At 47.1% G+C, this 21,687-nt stretch overlaps 1 non-coding gene across 1 annotated transcript; it reads right to left on the bottom strand.

Moving 5' to 3' along the window:
• Window positions 1-20,827: 20,827 nt before the first annotated feature.
• Window positions 20,828-20,912, bottom strand: TRNAQ-UUG. Its single transcript has one exon. It is a non-coding gene; the product is annotated as a tRNA-Gln (tRNA).
• Window positions 20,913-21,687: the final 775 nt, after the last annotated feature.

Here is a 21,687-nt window from a genome sequence, read left to right as displayed (position 1 = left end):
AATGAAAATGCAGAAGTACTTCCAAATTCACTTTATGCAAAGCCTCTGCAATGCTTAGCTCTTTTCATCTCTAGGAATTAGAGGAGTCTACAGCTTTGACTAAAACCACGAATTGAGCCCTTCCACCCCTGTCTCTCCTTCTTTCTCCTTGCCTTTTTCCTCAAAACCCAATGTTAATAGGTTTCACATGCTCTTAACCGAACCTCCGATCCTCCCCAAAGTCAACATTGCCAAGTCGTCCTGACTTTGAGCGTGTCTCACCAGTTCCTGGCTTGGGTTTCATGAGATCTGAAGCACTCTCACATGAAACCAGGAAGGTCTGCAGTGCAGCACTGTGGAAAATGTGAAACATCAGGCCTACAGTGTATTTTTCAAATCTGGACTCTGTAACTGAAACTTGGCTTGTTTGCTGTCTGGCTGATAAGGATGGATGAGAGATGAAGACTTTGCTATCTCCAACGCAAAATCTGAGCACGGATCTTAAAAGGGAAGTTTAAGATGAAAGGGGCAATTCAACTGGCCAGCCGTTGGCCTTCCACCTACTGGTAGTCATTGCTAACGTTGGAGCTTTCAGGTCATGCAGATGGGCCTGTTGTTGCAGGTGGGGAGGTGACAGGAGAGAGTGACCAGACCTCAAGCTGTAAATAGTCAAGACCTTGAGGAAGTCCTGACTGTGGCAAGGAAACATGCCTGTCTGTGGTGGTCATCCGCCTAGAGGGGGAAGTGGGTGCTCCAGCTGAAAAATGGCCTCATCTGTCTTGAGCAAGCCTACTGTTTTGAGGCACTCCCAGCTGGTTTTTTATTAAAAAAAAAAAATTCCCTCTTTTGACCTCTCAAGACGAGTAGGATTGTGAAGGGTATTTTCATTAGTTTGTGATGTGTCTGCTTTGCCTCTGCAGAGGCAAGATGTCATACCTGTCATGTCTGTTCAGGGTTTTACGGTCTCTTATTAATTACTCTTTACAGACCCCAGGAGAGAACTGGCATCTGTAAGCATGAACTGGGAAACACATGTTTATTTAGCTCACCTGAGCGCACAAGGGATTCTTGGCTTCTGACATTCTTTCCTTTGCTTCGTGTGGAGGTGGCTGTTTTTCCCACATATGTTTTGGTGGCCCACTCACGTTTAATGGTATCATGGAAATCGCCCACTTTGACCACGATCCCTGTTGGGATGAGCACGGGGTGTTGTATGGAAACCAGTTTGACAATCAATCTCATATTAAGAAAAAAAAAAGAAACACAATTCCTATCACAACCTGGAATGACTTCCCTGTGCATGTTCCTCTGACAGTGCCTGCTTTGTTTTATTAAAAACAAAATGCCGGTCATAACTACTAAATTCATTTCATGACTTACTAAGGAGTTACAATCGGCAGCTTAATAAACCTTGGGCTATCATAACTAAATTAAAAACAAAAACAAAACCAAGTGGTACCTGTGAATTAGAATGTGCTTCTACTACTAAAAGCAATGGTGTCCATCTACATTTGTTGGTGTTAAAAATTACTCGTGCCATCTGAATGCCCCCTTGTGATTCCTTGGTATTCACCTCCTTAACTACTCCCTTCCTCTTGAACACAGACGAGGCCTGGCAACTTGTTGCTAATGAATAAAATGTAGTAAAAGTGACGGGATGCCATCTTGTTATTGGTCTACACAAGACGGTGACGGTCCTCTTGCCACACTCACTCGCTTGCTCGCACTCTCTTTTTGGATTTCTCACACGCTTTCTCTCATCAATTAAATCAGAGAGCCCCATGGGTCAAGGAGCTGAGGTAGCTTTTAACCAACTTTATATCATTCTCCAGTTGAGACTTCGGACCACATGCCTATCAATAGCTTGGTTATAGTCTTGTGTGAGACCCCCTAACCAGAGAATCCAGCTAAACCACACCTGGATTTCTGGCCTCCGGGAACTGTGAGAAAATAAATCGTTGCTTTAAACAACTAAACTCTGAGGACCGTTTGTAATGCAGCAATAGATAAATAATACACGATCTCTTAGTGAAACACAAAATTGGGGTTTGCACTCTTGGCTTTGAGACAGTGCCCCCTTGCCTTCATATACACAATAAAAAATACATTTGGCTCTCTCTCTTTGCTTGGATATGTGGCGCTAACCCAGTTATTGACAAAGAAGCTTCTGAAACTTGCTTCTGGAAGTCAGTGACTAAAGATTCCTTCAGCACAAAGAAGATGGAAAACTTCAGAGTTACCTATAATTTTAATGTGAGACACTATTTTATTACGGGAGCGCTCCCGTTGAGAATATGTGGAGAAAGACAATGTTAAGTTACTTGATTCGAAAAATACCATGCAGAACCAGGCAGAATTAAGACATTTATGAATAAGACGACTGTCCAGAGTTGTGTTTATATATTTTCCCAGGGCGACCGGGTTCAGTCCTTGGACACCTGCGTTCACTACCTGAGTGTTCTCAGCCAGTCTCGTGGGTATAAAGAGCATCCAAGTGCTGATAAAAGCCTAAAAATATGTTTCGAGTCTGGACTTCTTCCTTCAATTCCAGATTTGTCTCTCCAACTACCTCCTCAACATTTCCATCTGGATGTCTAATAAGCATCTCAAACCCAACACATCAATCTTCAAATCCTCAACTCCCCTCCCCCCCACTCTCTTTCCTATCTTATAAATGACATCCTTTGGTGCTCAAGCCAAAAAAATCTTGGAGTTATTCTTGACTCCTGTCTTCCTTTCTTTCACACTCCTACATCTAGTCCGTTAGCTAGTCCCATTAGTTCTTCGTTTAGATGACTCAGGATCCGGCTGCTTCTCAGACCTTTGGTCCAAACCTTTAACATCCTTCCTCAGTGGTCCCTTGGCTTCTGCCTTTGCTCTCATTCAGCCCATTCTTAACACAGTATTTCGGGATCTTATTTAAAGTGAAAGTCTGATCCTCTCCCCTCTTCTTACAACATGGCAACAGCTCTATGTCACTTGCAATAAAAGCCTAAGACCTTACAAATGGTCCAGGATGCCCAGTTTATACTGCCCCTCCTTCCTCTCTGACCTCAAATGCTGCGACTCTGACCTCTCCCTTCCTCTGGTTGAGCTGGACTCTTCCTACATAGATCATTCACAGAATGACTGATCTACATAGATCATTCCTTCAGTTCTTTCAGGTCTTTGCTCAGATGCTAGTGGGGTTTCCTTGATCGTCTTGTTATAAATTGTAGTCACCTGTCCTCTGCTCTCAGAACTTTCTCTCTCTTCCTCAGTGTTTTTCTCCGTATCACTTCTACCTGCCACAGCATATGCTTTACAGGAAAATGCCATACACGTACACTTACTGTCCATTTCCCAGCACTACAACCCAAGTTCCACAAGGGCAAGCATTTCTCTCCACGTCCTCAGTGCCTAGAATCGTACGTGGGTCAGACTAGACGTCGCTATTTGCTGAATACGTGAATGATTCTCTTTTCTCACCAGCCTTTCTTTGCTTTCCCGTTCATATTATGGGGATTCATGCGGTAGTCCCTGAGCACCAGAAACTCAAGAGAATCCAGCGCAGACTGGTCATGAAGAATAGTTATACATGTTGTCTTTAATTGCAAATCACAATTATGCAAAGCCTGATTTCCTTTCAACATGCCTTTATTTCCTTCACCTTTTGCCTTACACACTGGTGATCATTTAAGCAAGTGCAGGAAATAATAACGTCTGGGGTCTCAATGGTCTGAAAGAATGAGACGAATATAGAATTCAATGGAGATCTAGTTCACGATTAACAAGGGCAGTATTTCTGCATGCAGGAGGCATGTTAGGAGTTAGTCAAAATAAGTAATAATAAACCCTTGAGAACCCTTGAGGTTTTAGGATCTCTTTTAGACTTGATCCATCTTTAGACTTTGAAAAACCTCAAGACACTCTGTCATTAGCATGTAGTGGCTGTCTTAAAATATGTACGCGCCTTTCCCCCTAGACAGGACGGTTTACGAATACTAAATTGATTAATATCAAAAGACTTGCCCAGATAATGGAAAGGAATGCTACAGAGAGAAGCCAGAAGCCATGGACACTGAAGCTCACATTCTTTTCTGAAGGCATCATGCTTTAGGGGAGGAACAAAGGCCCGCTCACTTGAATCAGAGATGGGGTGGCAGTCAGAACTTTGAATTTCTTGGCATTTGTGAGTTTGAGGCTTAACCTTCGGAATACTTGAGCATAATTACATGTGGTTTCTTAAAAGAGCCTCAAACAAAGCAAATCATTTAAGGAATGTCCTAAAAGACATATCATTTAGAGGAACTATGCTTTTAGTCTCTCCAGACCTGAATATACCTTTAAAGAGATTTGCTCATGAACTGCTGGAATTTTCAATAGCGCAAAAGACAGTAACCTTGTGAACTCAGATTTCTCCTGACTCATGGTATCCAAGCTGCCCCAAAGGTTCCTTACCAACAACTCTCTTAAATTCAGAATTTCAAAGCAAAAATCAACTTTGAGACCATGTAACCAGACCTCATTTACCATGGACCCTGAAAAAAAGGTGGGGGGGGGGCGGGTAGAAGGGAAGTGGAAGGTGCGAACACCGGGATGGTGAGCATATTTTCGGAAAGATGTTTTTTTTTTTAATTTTTTTTTCAACGTTTATTCATTTTTGGGACAGAGAGAGACAGAGCATGAACGGGGGAGGGGCAGAGAGAGAGGGAGACACAGAATCGGAAACAGGATCCAGGCTCTGAGCCATCAGCCCAGAGCCCGACGCGGGGCTCGAACTCACGGACCGCGAGATCGTGACCTGGCTGAAGTCGGACGCTTAACCGACTGCGCCACCCAGGCGCCCCGACCTGTGCCTTTTTAAATAGTATTCATATCTAGCATTCCCTGAGCATTTCCTATGTGCTAGGCAAAGTGCTTTGCATGGCTTACTGTACTAATTCTATAGCAGCCCTACAAGATACAGACCATTATCATTCCTATTTTACATGAAGAAAATGGGGTAGCAAGGTGAAGTAATTAACCTGAGTTAGCTCACTTTGCACACTGTGGAGCCAGCACATATGCCGGTCTATCTGACCTGACTCCCACCCTGCGCAGCTGCTCGAGTCTCAACAAGCCCCATTCAGCACACCACACCCCCCCAGTCATCGGAGATAATTGCACTGAGCTACTAATGGTGCTTCTATAGCTCTCTCCCTCCCGGGAGGATCTGGATGGAGCCAATTCGTTGAGGTCCCCCTGTCTGGAGATGGTTTGTGGCCCATCTCCAAGAACATTTGTTGGCCTGTGCCTTTAACCTAATGACCCAGAATGCACAGAATGGAGTGATTCTTCCATAAATGACCAGCAGATAACTTTCGTAAGTGGAGACGGATCCCACACTTGTCAGAGACCTATATGGTTTGAGAATAATGTTTTCAAGGATGAGGCTAGATCTGTAAGGATTTGTTTTAATACTTTTCGTTCCCAAGGCACAGGTCTGTGGTTTGATATTCCTTTCCACGTCCCCAGAGGCTATTTCCTCTTCCACTGTTTGTGACCCAAAAGCATTATTGGTTGACTCTAGGGCTTAGAAGAGTAGCAGAAGGCCATGTGGGTGGGGGCTGTCTGGTCTCCTGGCATAATGTCCCAAGGCATTGCCTCGGGTCCTACTTATGACCCATAGTCACCCACAGAGGGGAGATCAGTGCTTGCAAGCCTATGCATGTACGTGGAGGGTAGGCATGTATAGGACTGGGTAGGAGAGGTGGTGTTGATGTGTATCACAGTTGTCAAATCTACATTATTTTTCAGGGAGAAAGAATTCACAGAGTGTAGGCATATACACAAATGTTACTGTGAGCAGTAAGTTGATTAAACGTCACCTGCTATCTGCCAGGCACTGGGTAAAGCGGAGGGGACAACGTTGTAAGCAGAAACAGACGCAGGTCCAGATTCCTGGGGTCATCTGGTCTACCGAGGGAAATAAACAGTAAAGGAAAGCTGTGACCGCGGTTTGTGCTCTGGAAGGAGACATCCCTCGTGCAATGACAGAACACAGGGACTTGAACCTGGTCGGGTTCCTGGGGAACTTAAGGCCTGAGCTGAAGCCTGAAAGAAGAGAAGTGAGCTAGGCAAAAGGAACAGGCAGTCTTTCTAGGCCAGACTCCAAAGTCTATCAGGGCCACGTGGCTGGACCAAGTTGGGTAGGAATCTAACTCCAGGGAGGTAGGAGAAGAGGGTGGCTTTCTGCTTCTGGTCGCACCCCCTGGGCCCACACCCTTTCCAGAGCTGTTATTTACATGCGTTTCCCCCCCCCCCTCCTCTCTGAAGTTGTGGCCACTCTGAGTGGTAGTCAAGAGCAGCCAACAGGAGCCCGACAATTTAGCAAAGCTAATTCCATCTCCTCCAGAAAATTAGCTACCGGAGGTTTCAAAACTGCACCCCCAGTCTTCTACGGTTTCGGATTATTCCCAAATGTCTCCTTCAACCAGCTCTAAGAAATGCGTTGGCTTTAAAGTCGTGATTCCTGGACGGAAAACCTACCGAGGCAGAAGCATCAGCTGGCCCCCGTTTTCCCCTGTGAGCTCACTCTAGCCTTCAGCCCCACTGCAGATGGGACAGAGGGCAGGGGCACCCCCCCCCCCCCCCCGCCCTGGAAGAAGTGCAGGGCTCGGGTGGCCGTCAGCCGCTCTCCCTGTGACAGAGAGGGCTCCCAGGAGGGCTTTACACAATTCTCTGCGCCGACTCCATCTGAGGTAGGTCGCCTTGACATGACAGGTGGTAAAGGCGCTCCTTACTCCAAATCTTCAATCCAGAAAAGGTAGAAGGAACCACCCCCCAGAAGCCAAAGGTGCATGAGAAAACACAATGCCTTCCCGCGATCTACCTCAGGCGGGTTACTGCCACTCCCCCGGGTGCCAGCCTTTCCACACCTCAAACAAGGCCTGAAGGACACCCTCTGTCTTCGTTCACAAAACTAGAGGGGCACAAGGATGAAAGGCCCCGCGGACAAAGGCAGGGGGATTAGGGGCTTCCCCAGGAATCCTCTGAGCACTTAACAGCCAATCTGGTTTCATCTCCCAATGATGGGGCTTAAATGCAATTCAGAAGCAAAGGCTGTAATCCACAGACTTCCGCCCGTGGCTCCTCCCACACCAGAGACATTAACTGATTTTGCGTGGACTTAGATCCCACATGAAGAGGGGGGCATCTCGGAGGCGAGGCTCAGACCGCAAGCGAGCCGGCTTCAGGCCATCTTTCCCCTTGTTCTCTCTTAGCCGGAGCGACCACCTTTCGAGCAGAGTCAGCCTCTACAGATTTCCTGCATATAGTGGTTTCACAACGGGACTAAACGTCCCTCGCCTGGCAGCTTCGGTCTTCCTCCGCAGGGCTGGGGCCCTTCATTGCTGGAAGCTTCTCTATCCCCGAGGGCAGCTGGGCTGGGGCTTCCCTCAAGGGCAGAGCAACGATCTTTCTGGGTTGCTACTTCGTGACCCGAGGGGAGGATCCACTCTATTGGTTTTCAACCCAGGCTGCCCGCATTAGAGTTACCTGGGGAGCGTTTAAAAGCCAGCATTGCCCAAGCCCCCGTCCGGTCCTTTTAAATCAGAATATCCAGAGATGCGGCAGGGAAAGTTATTTTTTTAAAAATGCTCTCCAGGTAATTCTAGTGTGCAGCCAGTGTGGAGAACCAACGATTTACCCTCTCCACGTCCACACCCTCTGCCCTAAATCTGTTAGGACATGGGGGTTGATCTCACTCATCCGTTCTCTGGCTTCAGATGATAAAATAAGTGATAAATTTACCAATGTGAAGGCAAGCCAGCAGAGACAGAAAGGTGGGAGGGGAGACAGAGTTATGCTCCCACAGATTCACCCTCCCTTGGCGAGACCTACTTATCTGAGAATACTGCTCCTGTAGGCATTTTCTTTCATCCTGGAAATACCCAGCATTCAGAGGATGCCTTCCGACCTCATTACATTCAGGTCTCCCTGCTAATCCTTTGGAAATCAGGCTTCTTAAAAAAAATAAGCAGCCACCTTACTTGGACCAGCTTTCCCCCCGATGACCCACCTGGACTGGCAGGGGCTTGTCAATTCAAGGGACTGGGCAGGAACTGCTGTTTTGTGAGAGGACATCAGGCTCTCCCACAACTCATTGTGGTGACTGGCCTTGACAAGGCAGGTGGCAAGGGCGCTTCCTACTTCAAATTTTCAATCTAGATGAGGCAGAAGGAACCACCTCCCTGGCGGTCACAGACCTCCAGGCACACGCATCCCTTGGGTCACAGACTCCTTGGACCAAATAAGCTCTCCCAGGGGACATCCAGTCCAGCCCAAGGGAAGGGTGGCCTAGAGCCCCTGGAAGTCTGTGACATCTCTGGGAGCATCTCCAACCTAGTTAACATAGGGTAGCAATGAATCTTTGTTTTAAATAACATAAGAGGCACAGCGAGAAACTGATTCCATTTAGATAATGAAAAGAATCAAACTGGTTGAAACTCAGATCAAAGCTCCTTAAACTCGCTCTGTTAGACAACCACAGATAACATCAAAGACATGTTGCTTATTTTTCTTTTTGTCCTTCGCGCCCGCCACCCCCCACCCCAACCACGTTGCTGGGACAATTGTTCACAGAAGATCATATTGTATTTCAGATGGAGAAATTAGATTCCGGTTGGGCTTTGAAAGTCCCCCCCAAATCTCTTGAATGGACCTAATTTATTTGGCCACATGTTTTCAGGATGAGCTCAGGTGAAATCACAGCAAACTTCGTCCTGAATTCTGTAATCTGTGGAGCATCCGCTTCTAATAAAGCACAACATTTTCACTCCCTAGCGAGGCTGGTGCCAGGTCACAGCAATTATGGGCAAACGTCAGTTTCCAAGTCCACCGCTGTTGCTTAAATTGTACGTGGTCTAAAATAACAGCGAGGCGTCGGCTCTGTCCCTCCGGGTGGGGACCCACCCCGCCTCTGCTGCCTCCGAGAAGGAGGCACTGCCTGATAGGGTGTGATACTGGAAATGCTCAGCAGCTAAAACATTAGAAGAGCTACAGTCCCTTGGGGTGCCTGGGTGGCTCAGTCGGTTGAGCGTTCTGCTCAGGTCCTGATCTGGTTCGTGAGTCCGAGCCCCGCGTCGGGCTCTGTGCTGACAGCTCGGAACCTGGAGCCTGCTTCAGATTCTGTGTCCCCCTCCCCTCTCTCTGCCCCATCCCTGATTTGTTCTCTGTCTCTCTCTGTCTTTCAAAAATGAATAAACATAAAAAAAATTTTTTTAGAAGAGCTGCAGTCCCTTTGGGCCATGGGCCAGTGCACCCACTTGTGGCAAGGGCTCTCACTCAAATCTTTTTCTGAAAGGACCATTTTATGAATTTAAGATGGACTCTGTGTTAGTTTGTTGGGGCCGCCATAACAAAGTACCACACACTAGGCGGCAGGAATGTACTGTCTCACAGCTTGGGGTGGGTAGGCTTATTTGCCTCTCTCCTACAAGAGGGCTTGTAGATGGCCATCTTCTCCCTGAGTCTCTTCACACTGGCTCTCCTCTATGGGTGTCTGTCTCTGTGTCCCAATCTCCCCCCTTCTAGAAGGAACCGGTCATATTGGATTGGGGACAACCCTCACGCCCCCATTTTAACTTGATGACCTCTGCCAAGACTCTATCTGCAAACAGGGTTTGCACCCTATCTTTTTGGGGGCTGTGGGGAGACACAATTCAACCCATGACAGATCACAGCCAAAATGGAATCCAGTTATAAAAGCTAACACTCACTGAGCATTTCTGCTTTGAATTTGGCATTGCTCAGGGCTTTACACGAATTAATTGATTTAATCTGCACAACTCTATGAAGTCCATACCATTATTATCCAAATTTTAGAACTGAAGAGATTGGGTCTTGGCAAGGTTCAGTCACTTGCCCAAGGTCACATTACTAGTGAGAGCAGAGCCAGACAGAACTCAAAAGCAGGCGGCCTGAATCCAGAGTGGATTCTGTCTACTACTATCCTACACAGCCTCGATATTTGACGTTTCTGGCAGCCAGGGAAGGCGCCTCATAGACCTCCAGCTATGGGGAACTTAACGGACCAAAAGCTAGCTGCTAGCTTCAATACTCCGAAATGTATCACCATGTCTGCCATGAGGCCACACTTCCCAAAGGTGGCTCTGGCCAGTGCCTGAGCAGAGGCAACCAGTTCTGGGAGTCGCGGGACTCCTGTGGCAGCTAATGTTTGGCTTGTGGACTCTTTGACAGTTGTACCCAACCTTCCTTACCCTGCAGGGCACTCTAAGAAGCTTCCCCCTCCCTCCCCGCCCTAGCCTCTCTCCTGCCCTCGGACTCAGACCTGCATCCCAGTCTGATGGCAGGTGCTTCCAGCCTTCTCCACTTCCTCATTTTCTTTTTTCTTTTTGAATGTTCATTTATTTTTGAGAAAGAGAGAGCGCAAGCAGGGGAGGAGCAGAGAGAGAGGGAGACACAGAATCTGAAGCAGACTCCAGGCTCTGAGCTGTCAGCACAGAGCCTGATGCGGGGCTCGAACTTCTGAACTGCAAGATCATGACCTGAGCCAAAGTCGGACACTTAACCGACTGAGCCACCCAGGCTCCCCTCCACTTCCTCATTTTCTTGCATTTCTCCTAATAAATCCTGGCATGTTGGATCATGTCTCAATGTCTACACCACGGAGGTCCTAAACTAGAATAATATTCTATTTAATTCAAAGGTTTCAAAAAACGTGTAATTCTGATTCAAACTGTTTGATTCATTAGCATTTTTAAAACTGCAGCACTAAAAAACTTCATCTTCCAGGAGGTATGTGGTTCGCGATTTTTCTTTAGTGTCTGGAAAACTGATACAGCTTATGACAGTTTTAAGGATGTTTCATTTCGTTCTTGCTCGAATATGCAGAGTTCCTAGAGCCCGGCATATAGCAGGCCCTCAGCAGAGACGATTAAAGGGGTAGAAGACCATTTTCTCTTGTGATAGTCTCTAAAATAAGCTGGTCTGGAGGAGAGAGGTAGCTTCTCTGAGGGTGGAAGGAAAGACAAAAGGCAGACCAGGTTGATGATGAAGTCCTAGTAATGAATGTTACCTGGACACATGCCTCCTTCACGAAGGCTGAGTGCTTTCCCAATGTGTCTGGGTCTGCACTTGGAGTGATGGGGGAGGCTTTCAGGGATTCAGAAGCAGATAAGGTATGTCTTAGAGACAGGAACACTGATCGCTGGGAATTTTTAGCCTGGGTGGTTACATTATAAAGACAAACCTATAAACGCTTTCCTCTTCCAGTTGAACCATTCACCTTGGCGGTAATGCCTTCAGGCTAGGTCAGGGCCTTTGGTCCAGGGCTCATCTTTTGCTAGCTAGCCGGTCAGTGGCAACTTCTGCAGTCCTTGGACTGCCCTTTTGTAGGTCAACTGAATTCCAGAATGAGGGGTTAGGATGAGTGATGTCTAAGGTCCTCCTCTGTGCTAATATTCTCTGAAATGACCCTCAGTGTGGCATGGGTACTGATCAGCCCAGATAAATTCCCAGGGTTTCAGGGCAGGACAGAGAATGTCTTCCAGCAGTATGCCATTTCTGTTCTTTTCTACCGCAGAAGAACCACACAGTGACCACCCCACCCCAGCCGGAGTATTCCAATCACAGGCGGTGGATTTGACCAAGAGAAGAAAAGGAATAGCCACCTCTTTACAAGTTCCACAGTTTTCACTCTATGCATCAGTTGTGTTCATCCAGGTGCTTCATATAAGTACTATTTTTATTATTATTTTTTTAAATTGTAGTAGAAACAGCTTGATGAGAGGTATATCTGAATCTCTGAAATAATATGCCCTGTTATCACAGTCTCCTGCTGAGTCTTCTCCCATGTTTAAAAATAATGTTTCCAGTGACTTTTCGGTTCATGAGACCATCTCAGAAATTTTAAAAGAAATTTTTTTTAATGTTGTATTTATTTTTGAGACAGAGAGAGACGGAGCATGAGCAAGGGAGGGGCAGAGAGAGAGGGAGACACAGAATCCGCAGCAGGCTCCAGGCTCCGAGCTGTCAGCACAGAGCCCGACGCGGGGCTCGAACTCAGGAACCGCGAGATCATGACCTGAGCCAAAGTCGGACGCTTAGCCGACTGAGCCACCCAGGCACCCCACCGTCTCAGAAATTTTTAAAGCAGGGCACGAAGCTGATGGAAACTGGCTCCCCTAACCAGCATGAACATATGCAGGGCAGCTTTGATGTGACTGATGGGATAGTGTTTGCTGATAGGGCCTGCTAATAATCCAGCAAGATGATGTCATTCTTGGCAGGGCTCAGAAAGAGCAGCAACAGGCCAACAGCTCTCCTTGGCTGATACAGCCCTTTTGTAGGTTCCTTGACTTTGCTGTTGCCGAGCAGATGCGATTGGAAAGTTCTGTGGGCCCAGCTGAGCCGTCTTACCTCCCGGGGATGGGAGTTTCTGTCAAGAAACCTTGGGTCACTGGCTGGTTTACATAAATCCTGTAGGAAGGTTTCCACTGCCTTTAAAGGACTCCCTGGAATGGAGATTTATAATAATGCTAGGAGAGAATTAACTGCTGGACAGACAGGCCTTTGCAATGGACTTGCTTCGCCCCTAGGGGTGAGATTGAAGCCGTTCTAACCCCTTGAGTCTGTCCTGGTTTGGGGTGGCCAAGGAAGAGAGGTAGGAACGGGACTCAGGGTGGGGAAGAGGCAACCTCATGGTACTTTTGACTCTAGAATTAGAAACTACTCTCTGCTCTTTCATACAACGCATCTTTTAAAAAATTTCTTGGATTTTGCGTAAGTCAAGGACACAGGGAGCCCTCGTGTTTCCAAGCGGAGAGACTAACTGGCGCTTATCCCTCAACCCAGTCTAGTCCCGGAAGTGTGTGCCACGGGGTCGGCAGACCTCTCCCCAGCTGGTCTGTCAGCTCATCTGTGCCTACGGCTCTGACCCTGACCGGTCAGGGCAGATGCTCGTCCTGATGTAAGAACCCCAGAGAGCCCTATCTGCACTAGCTGGGGACGCCCTGAGAGTAATTCACTTCCTTAACGAAACGCATTCACTACGGAAATGTAGGACCTATCCCACAAGGAGCTTTGTGAAAACTGGGATACTTCACCATGACATTCCAAGTTGCTGACTTTCTTCAAGGGGGTAGTTGCCTTTGCATTGGCACAAAAAAAGTGCTTTTTTTTTCCTTTTTTTTTTTTTTTACCAAATTGCCTGGAAATGCAGGCCATTTGTACAATGACAAAAAAAACATCCCATTTTAGAATCATTGCAGCACAGGGCATTGTATGTGGCTGGAGATATGCTTAGTGATTATTCTGCAAAACTTTTGCAAATACATCTCTTTCTTGATTTATGGAATAGATGCTGTCTAGCAGGGCTTGGAAATAGAGCAAATGTTGGTAAAGCAGATGATATTTTCCAGTTGACTTTTATGATAATAAGAGCTCTGTTGCCATGGAAAAAATCCATCAGTATGCCGAGTTGAAAACATTTGGGAAGAAGGCTGATGGTTCTTTCCAATTCTAGAGAGAGCAACATTCATCCATTCCATAGACACTCGTGGAAAGATGACAACGTGCCCCACAGTGTATGCTAAACAACATGGTTCTTTATTTTGCACTTTGTTAATTTGTCATGTAACTCTGAGGGCACAAATGGGGCAGCTTTCCCTGTCTGCTGGAGGCAAAAGTCTGTGTCATCCTGAGCAGAGAGCAAGAGGGAGGGTCCTGGGGCAAAGCCAGTACTTGGAGAGGACAGTCACGGCAGTTAAAGAAAGTGCCTGGGAGGAGGAAGGTGACAGGCACATTTTGCTGCTTTTCCTGTGGTCAAAAACGCTGCCACTGACTGCTTTCCTGAATGCTATCGTTTACAAATATTTGGACGAATCCTACTAGACGAGGGGATAAAATCTGGATACAAACTGGGCATTTTGGTGGAAGCGCAAGTGATCTCTGCCTACGGGGCCCTGAGCCCATGACACCATCCAGTCAGGAGCCAGCAGGAGAGATAAGCCGGGAGAAATGTTGCAGAAACGCCTGTTGTTGGAGCAGCCCAGGCCTGGGAAAGAAGTTCTGCAATCAGATCTTTAACTGCAGATGGGCACGTGAGCGGTCTCCGTAGGGCTTCCTTCTCTTCCACCAGCAGGAGGTTTGATGTTCGGGAGTGGGGGGGGAGGGGTTCAGCCTGCCACATCCAACTCCCACCCTCTGAAACCAATGCCTTACCTATAGCTGTCCTCTTGAGTAGACATAAGGGAGGCCACAGAGTCTGAGCAGTTGAGTTCTAGCCCTAACTCTGACGCTCTTTCTTATGGCCTTGAGCAGGCTTTCTTCTTCTCTCCCCTTCCATTTTGTAAGAGAAAGTTACTTAACCAAAGATTGCTAAGGTCTTTCAGTGGAACACTCTACCTGCACTCTAGGGCGTTCTCACCTTAGGGTCACCGATACTTAATTTGCTGACATAAGGTTGGAGGGAGAGTAATAAGGAAGGACAGGTAATTTTGGAAAAACTGGGGTGGGAGGCCAAGAAGCAGGATGTCATATAACATCGGCACCTCTCTGTCACAGCAGATGTTTGATTAGGTAATTTCTCTGGCCTCTCTTTCCTTAGATCCCGTTCTATTAGGGAATGAAACTGAGGAAGGAGATCCAAGCCATGCTGGGAAATGAAGTCCTCTTCCCAGGTTGGCCACTAATGAAAACCTCCATCCAGGTAACATTTGGCTCCACTTACTTGCACAGCTGACTCGGGCCCGGGACCCACATATCCTTGCCAGGCCTACTTTCCTAATCTGTTACCCCCATGTTAAAGAGGAACGATCCAAGTACTCAGCAGGTTGAAATGATCTTGCCCAAGCTTACAAATGGTGCCCATTATTTTACCCCCAAACCACAATCCAACAAAAAGCAATCCAGAAGGATCGAAAGGCAAACATACTAGTGGGAAACGTAATGGCACCCTCCTTAAATAGCCTTTTTGAAAACCCCTCGGCGTATAAAGAGTGACTAATTTAACTCCATAAAAAGACATTGGCTCTGGGTCAGATCATTTGTATCTGCTCGCAGGAAGACGAATTGCACAATAGATCCGGCCAAATACTGTAGCCTAAATATGGGCCCTTTTCAAACTGTTGAGCTGAATTTTTCAGAACAAAATTCATAACATCCCTCCCCCCCCCCCCCCGCTTCTTTCACTGCATGTAAAGTGCCTTTTTTTTCCTGTTTTTAAACTCCAACGGGGAACCCCTAGGGCAACCTAACCCTCCTTGACATAGGCAGTACTCTGATTTATGGGGATCATGAAAGATGATTGTACTCTATCTGAATGAAGGTCGTCACTGTGAAAACCTCACAGAGACCATAAACACACTCTGCTACAGCCGAGCCTCCTAGCTTTTGAAAAGACCCATTCAGTGCGCTGGCAGCCTGGGCATACCTTGAAGTGGGCGAGCTTGTTTTTGCTAAGAAACTTCTATGGACTAGGGAGCTTTTCTAGGCTCTGCGTAAAGGTTCACTGTACACATTTGCTTAGTCTCTGTACGATACACATTTACAAATTCTTGGAGTTGAGCATGGGGAACTGAGCAGCCAGAGTCCTGGGGATGAAGCCACATGATGCTGTTAGCGGCCCCAGTCACCGCTGTGACTTTAATAGCTCAGCTGGAGTTGTCTGGGCTCTAAGTGGTGTATTCACACAAAAGACACCAGAGCCAGACTGGTCCGCGTCCCCAGTAGGACCATGGCTGGAGTTGTGGTGAGTAAAGTTCTGGGCAGAGACCTAACAAATGTGGATAGACATGGGGTGTGTTTCCTTGGATGAAATATTTGGTTCTCCCTGGTGACTTCTGCCTTGTGAAAGAGAGGGGGAAAGAGAATCCCCCCACCCCAGCCTTTCTTTGTTGTCTCTCCTTCTCTCTGCTGAACTTGGAGAATGGAGGGAAGTAGGAAAGCACGAAGGCCGTACGGGGTAGTGGCTCGGAGCTCACACTGTGAGTCTGGCAACGCAAGCACTGTATCCCACGTCCGCCATAGCTTAATGAGCTTTCATGGTCACGGGCAATGAACACTCCTGGCTTTCCTGGGTTAGAGCCTAGATCCAAGTTGAACAAGGGAACTTCCATATTTTTCTTACTAAACTAACAGAACTTTGGCTTTTCCAGACAGTCCGGGACAGGTGACGAAGTAAAATGGAGAAGAAAGTTCTCAGGAGAAAGATTTACATAGGGAGGGGAAGCTTAAAATTAGGATGCTTCCCTTGAGGTCTTGTGAACTGTTTGCCTCTTCTTTTCCTCGGACTTTTTTTCTGCATTGGAATTCTCTTCTTCATCCTCAGAATGCCAGTACACATCTACTCTTCAGAATACCTTATTGAGGGGCATCGTGAGGGATGAACAAGAGTAGCAGTGTCCAGATTTGGGAGAATGGGACCAAGGTGGGACGGCAGATACAGGAGCTAAGAATGATGGCTGGGAGCAGGAGACAGCAGGTCATGGTGTGAACTATCTCGGGACTGAATGGGACGTCAACTCCCTTCTAGAAAGGAAAAAAGAAGGGAGGGAGGGTAGGGTGGTTTTAGGCTGCCGATACCATGTTACGTGGGCAAAGATCAAGCTGTTATGTTCGAATGGGGAAGATGTCCAGAAAGCAGATACTTGGGTGAAGTATGAGCATATAAACTGGTGATTAGGTGTCCTTAGGGCTTTTCTTCTCAGATGTTGGGCAAAGAGTATGCAATTTCCTTGAATCTCCTTAGGACCTTCTTGGGGAAGGATGAGGGCCCCTGAGAAACATGTACAGCCTTGTCAGATCCTTGGGAATCGGTCAGAGTCCATTGTGAGCCACCTCTAGCTACCTCCTCCGCAGTCTCCCACACCTCAAGCATCCTCAACTGTCCCTCAATCCACCGTGGCTCAACAGGATTCCATCACAAGCCAGCTGAAACCAATACCGAATCAATGTCAGCAGGATGAGTTGCATCCTAGAAATCACCATTTCTGTACCCCAGTCCAGCTCCCAAGGTTGCCTCACAACATTTTGAAGCTCCAACTATTTCCTACTCCATGTCCATACTTCCTAAGACAAAGGATGAAGGGGATCAAAAGAGAGGTGTGGGAGGCCAAAATAATAAGCTAAGGGTAGGGAGAATTTGCTTCTGCGACTCTGTGTTATTCTGACCTCTTCACTTGGGGAGAGGAGAAAAATCCAGCGCCTGGGACCTCTGGATGCCCCTCAGGTTGTATTCAGAGTCCTCCTTGGGAGGGAAGGATGCTTAGAAACTGCCAAGGCAATGGGCCATCTGCTCCCTTGTCCTCTGGTCCTCAGGGGCAGAGGACAGCAGTGGTGAGGAGAGGCTAGGTGATTCCCAAGAGCTGCCCACTTCACTCTACGTTCCCATGGCCCAGATCTACGGCCAGAAAATATGGGAACCACCCAGAGAGGAAGAGCATTGCAATCACCCAGAGGGAAAATCAGGGCCAGCTGGAACAAGCAACTAGTTCTAGTCTGAATGACCATCATACGGCCCCCACCCCTCGCCATTAAGGAGTTCCAGGCTACTTGTTTGAGTTTAAATGAACAACAAGCCTATAAGCTGAAGACCCATTTAGATGTAAGCAAGCACTGGCATTCACCTCTTCCTCCTTCTATCTTTTTCTTTTCTTTTTTTTTAAACTAAAAAAAAAAAAAAAATAGTGCCATTCACGGGTGCAACAAAAGCAGATTATCCATATTGCTTTGCTTGCCTGGTTGACACCCAAGTGGATTCTGTCAATTTACATGAGCATTTGCTCTTTTCCGAATTTTTTTTTTTAATTTTTTTTTTCAACGTTTATTTATTTTTGGGACAGAGAGAGACAGAGCATGAACGGGGGAGGGGCAGAGAGAGAGGGAGACACAGAATCGGAAACAGGCTCCAGGCTCTGAGCCATCAGCCCAGAGCCCGACGCGGGGCTCGAACTCACGGACCGCGAGATCGTGACCTGGCTGAAGTCGGACGCTTAACCGACTGCGCCACCCAGGCGCCCCTTTTCTGAATTTTTAATAGTAATCGTGCTATGACAGGACTGTTTAATATAGAATCACCCCCTTAAAATGGCTCCAGAAAGAAGACCCCTTTCACATTTTTCAAAATAACTTGATGGAAGCTTAAAAAGGACACGTCTTCCAGGGAAGCTCCGGAACAATCTGTGTGATAAGAGGATAACACCAGCAGTGCCCTTTTGCATCACCCGGTGAGCTCCTCTTGCCCTGCTGATGTGCAAAATGTGTGCAATATAGCACATAAAATGGGTTGTCAGCTGGGGGTATGACAAGCTTTTTATTGTGGGCAATACATTTTATCTGTCAAGTTTGTAGGTGTAACTAAATTTCCCCCAAATGTGAAATCATCTCAAATCCTCTCACACTCAACAATTTATCTCAGCGGACTCTAGTCTTTGCCTTCAGAACAGTCCCAGTCACTGTCATCATTAGGCTGACTTTTGCAAAAGCCTTCTTGCTTCTACCCTCACCCCCCAGCCCCTGCCCCCACCTTCAGATTATCCAATAGGATCCAGAATAAATTTTAGAAACAGACATCAAACCACTTAACCCTTCTTTTCAAAACCCACTAATATCTTCCCATCTCACTTAGAATAAAAGCCAAAGTCCTTAGTTGGGCCCACAAAGCCCAGCCAAGTCTCTGACTTACCACTTACTACTCTCCCAGTCTTTGCTCTGCTCTGGCCTCACTGGCTTCCTCACTCGTCTTTAAATAGAAACAAACTTATACCCCAGGACCTTTGCACTTGCCATGACGCTTACTCATCAGAATGCTCTCTTCTCACAACCTGCTTCCCTAGTTCCTTATAGTCTCTGATAAAATGCTATTTGGCCATTGACATTGTTGATACCCCAATCACTCCTTATCCATGCTACCCTGCTTTACTTTCCTTTAAATTATTTATCATCACTTGACATATCGCATATGAATTTGTTCATTTGTTTATGTTTAGTCTTTCCGCGTGAGCAGGGACCTTCTTTTGTTCCCTACAGTATCCCCAGTAACTTAAATAATTCCAAAACTTAAACAAAGCTTAGAACAATTCCTGGCACAGAGCTGGAGCTCACTAAATATTTACCGATTGGATGAATGAATTACTGAGTCCTCATGCTCTGTACCATCAGCTGGCAACAATGCCCAATAAGGTTGTAAGGGATGAAGGGGCTGGGAATAAAAATTAATTATCAAGACGGTCAAGGGTTTTTAGAGAATAAGCAAACGCAGGAGAAACATTTAAAAAATGGGGCGCCTGGGTGGCGCAGTCGGTTGAGCGTCCGACTTCAGCCAGGTCACGATCTCGCGGTCCGTGAGTTCGAGCCCCGCATCGGGCTCTGGGCTGATGGCTCAGAGCCTGGAGCCTGTTTCCGATTCTGTGGCTCCCTCTCTCTCTGCCCCTCCCCCGTTCATGCTCTGTCTCTCTCTGTCCCAAAAATAAATAAACGTTGAAAAAAAAAAATTTAAAAATTAAAGGGGGGAAAAAAAAAAAGCAGAAAGTGATCCTGGTTCTTGTTCACCCATCCACTGAACCAAAGCCAGGCCAGATTTGTTCTCTTCAGTTGCTGAAATCTGGTTCTTGTCACAAACCAACCTAGACATCTATTTTGATACACATATTATATGTCTCTTGGCATGCCGAGGATTCATATCACTTACCAGATTTATTGAAATTATGAAAAGCAGTGTGAAATGCCTCCCGCCATATGGGAAAGAGGTGAAAATGCTGACATGTGGCTCTTTTCCAATTTCACAAAAGTTTAGAGTTTCAGACTTTTTTTCTCCTCCCGGGTGTGGTGGCTCTTTCTTATCACACGTCTAGTCTCTGAGAAGCCGTAAAGTCCTAGCTGTGTATCTTGTGGTTTTTTTTAATACTCAAAGAACCGCATTCTGATGTGTATCAAAATGGCCACTTGGGCCCAGCTATTACAAGAAGAACCGAAAGGGCTTTCTTTGCCCTGTTAATTGTCTGTCTTTCCTATTTCACTTTATTTAGCGCTGGTGAACTGGGAAGGGCCTGTGGGAAGGGACCTGGCCCATTCGGGACGCACACTGCCATGGGAACGCACGCGTGCTCAGCCCAGGCCCAGCCCAGGCGGCGGGGAGGGGGTCTGTCCCTACCACCCAGCTGTCCTGTGACCTGGGGCAGGGCAGGTCTCCATCTCTCCGTGCCTCACTGTCCCCTCTGCTGCCATTCTCTCACCTGGGCTGTCCCACCGGGTCTCCCAGTTCCTTCAATGTTCAGTGGAGACGAGTAGTACCTTCTGCATGGGGTTAGGAAGATCAGATCAGATGGTTCAATGTTCAGATGATTAAAGGGCTTCAATGGGAGGCTAACTCAGAAGTTCTCCCTAAAGTTTTAGCAGGGATTATCATTACCTGTTGCGATGACTATAGCTTATACTCCAGTGGCCTCTTTTACGGAGAGTCGACAGATCTTTTACACCTAGATGTAGTTCTTTTCTAGATTCTATTTTTTAAAATTTTTTTTACACTTATTTATTTATTATTATTTTTAACGTTTATTTATTTTTGAGACAGAGAGAGACAGAGCATGAACAGGGGAGGGGCAGAGAGAGAGGGAGACACAGAATCGGAAGCAGGCTCCAGGCTCCGAGCCATCAGCCCAGAGCCTGACGCGGGGCTCGAACTCACGGACCGCGAGATCGTGACCTGAGCCGAAGTCGGACGCTTAACCGACCGAGCCACCCAGGCGCCCCAACATTTATTTATTTTTGAGAGACGGAGAGAGACAGAGCGCGAGCAGGGGAGGGGCCGAGAGAGAGGGAGACATAGAATCTGAAGCAGGCGCCAGGCTCCGAGCTGTCAGCACAGAGCCCGACGCGGGGCTTGAACCCACGAAATGTGAGATCATGACCTGAGCCAAAGTCAGACGCTCAACCGACTGAGCCACCCAGGCACCCCGTCTAGATTCTATTTTTGATTGAACTGAGTCACTTTGGCTAGGGAAGTAGTCAATCTGAATTGCAGTATTATGCACGTTTTTTGGTGGTGCTTGTACCTAATATGCCAGCCTGGCCGGGATGTCGTGCAAACCCTTCCCAACGTTGTACAATTTCCCTGCGATACGTAAACATGGCTTTTGTTGTTAGCGAATCTAAAACATCTTTATTGCCAAACTGTCTTACAAATACTGTCAGCAGGCCGGATCCACAGAAAGAAACAACTGCTTCGAGCCTGTAGCTCACCTGCAGCCCCCAGATGCAGCCTAGATGTCCTACGGTAGGCATGACGTCAGCCCAGAGGAGTGAGTGACTGAGTCAGTGAGTCAGTGAGTCAGTGAGTGAGGGTGTGTCTGTGTGTGATGCTATGGAGGAAAAGAACTTGGTAAATAAAACTTCACGGTCCTCTTTCCAGAGGACTTTCATTTAAGTTGTGCTCACCTGCCGTTAGACCTTCATCCCCAACTCACCCGCTAGCATTTCCCTGATGCCAGTTTTAGGTAGTTTTCTTCACAAACGGCCCCTCTGATCCATTAAACATGAGAAATTTCATAGGACTGGAGCGGAGACTCTAGTGCTAATCCTCACCCTTCCAGATAAAGCAGGAAAGAAATCCGTGAGTGTCTATTCTGCCCTCCGTGTATTCAGTACTCACGATATACGAAGCACATGCAGGTTTACTCCCGCACTGGGAGCGCCTGCATCAAATAGCTTGTATTCCCAAGAGGGCCT

Source organism: Felis catus, chromosome A1, assembly GCF_018350175.1.
Source record: "Felis catus isolate Fca126 chromosome A1, F.catus_Fca126_mat1.0, whole genome shotgun sequence".
Taxonomy (NCBI): Eukaryota; Metazoa; Chordata; class Mammalia; order Carnivora; family Felidae; genus Felis; species Felis catus.
This window is presented reverse-complemented; position numbering and strand designations above follow the sequence as displayed.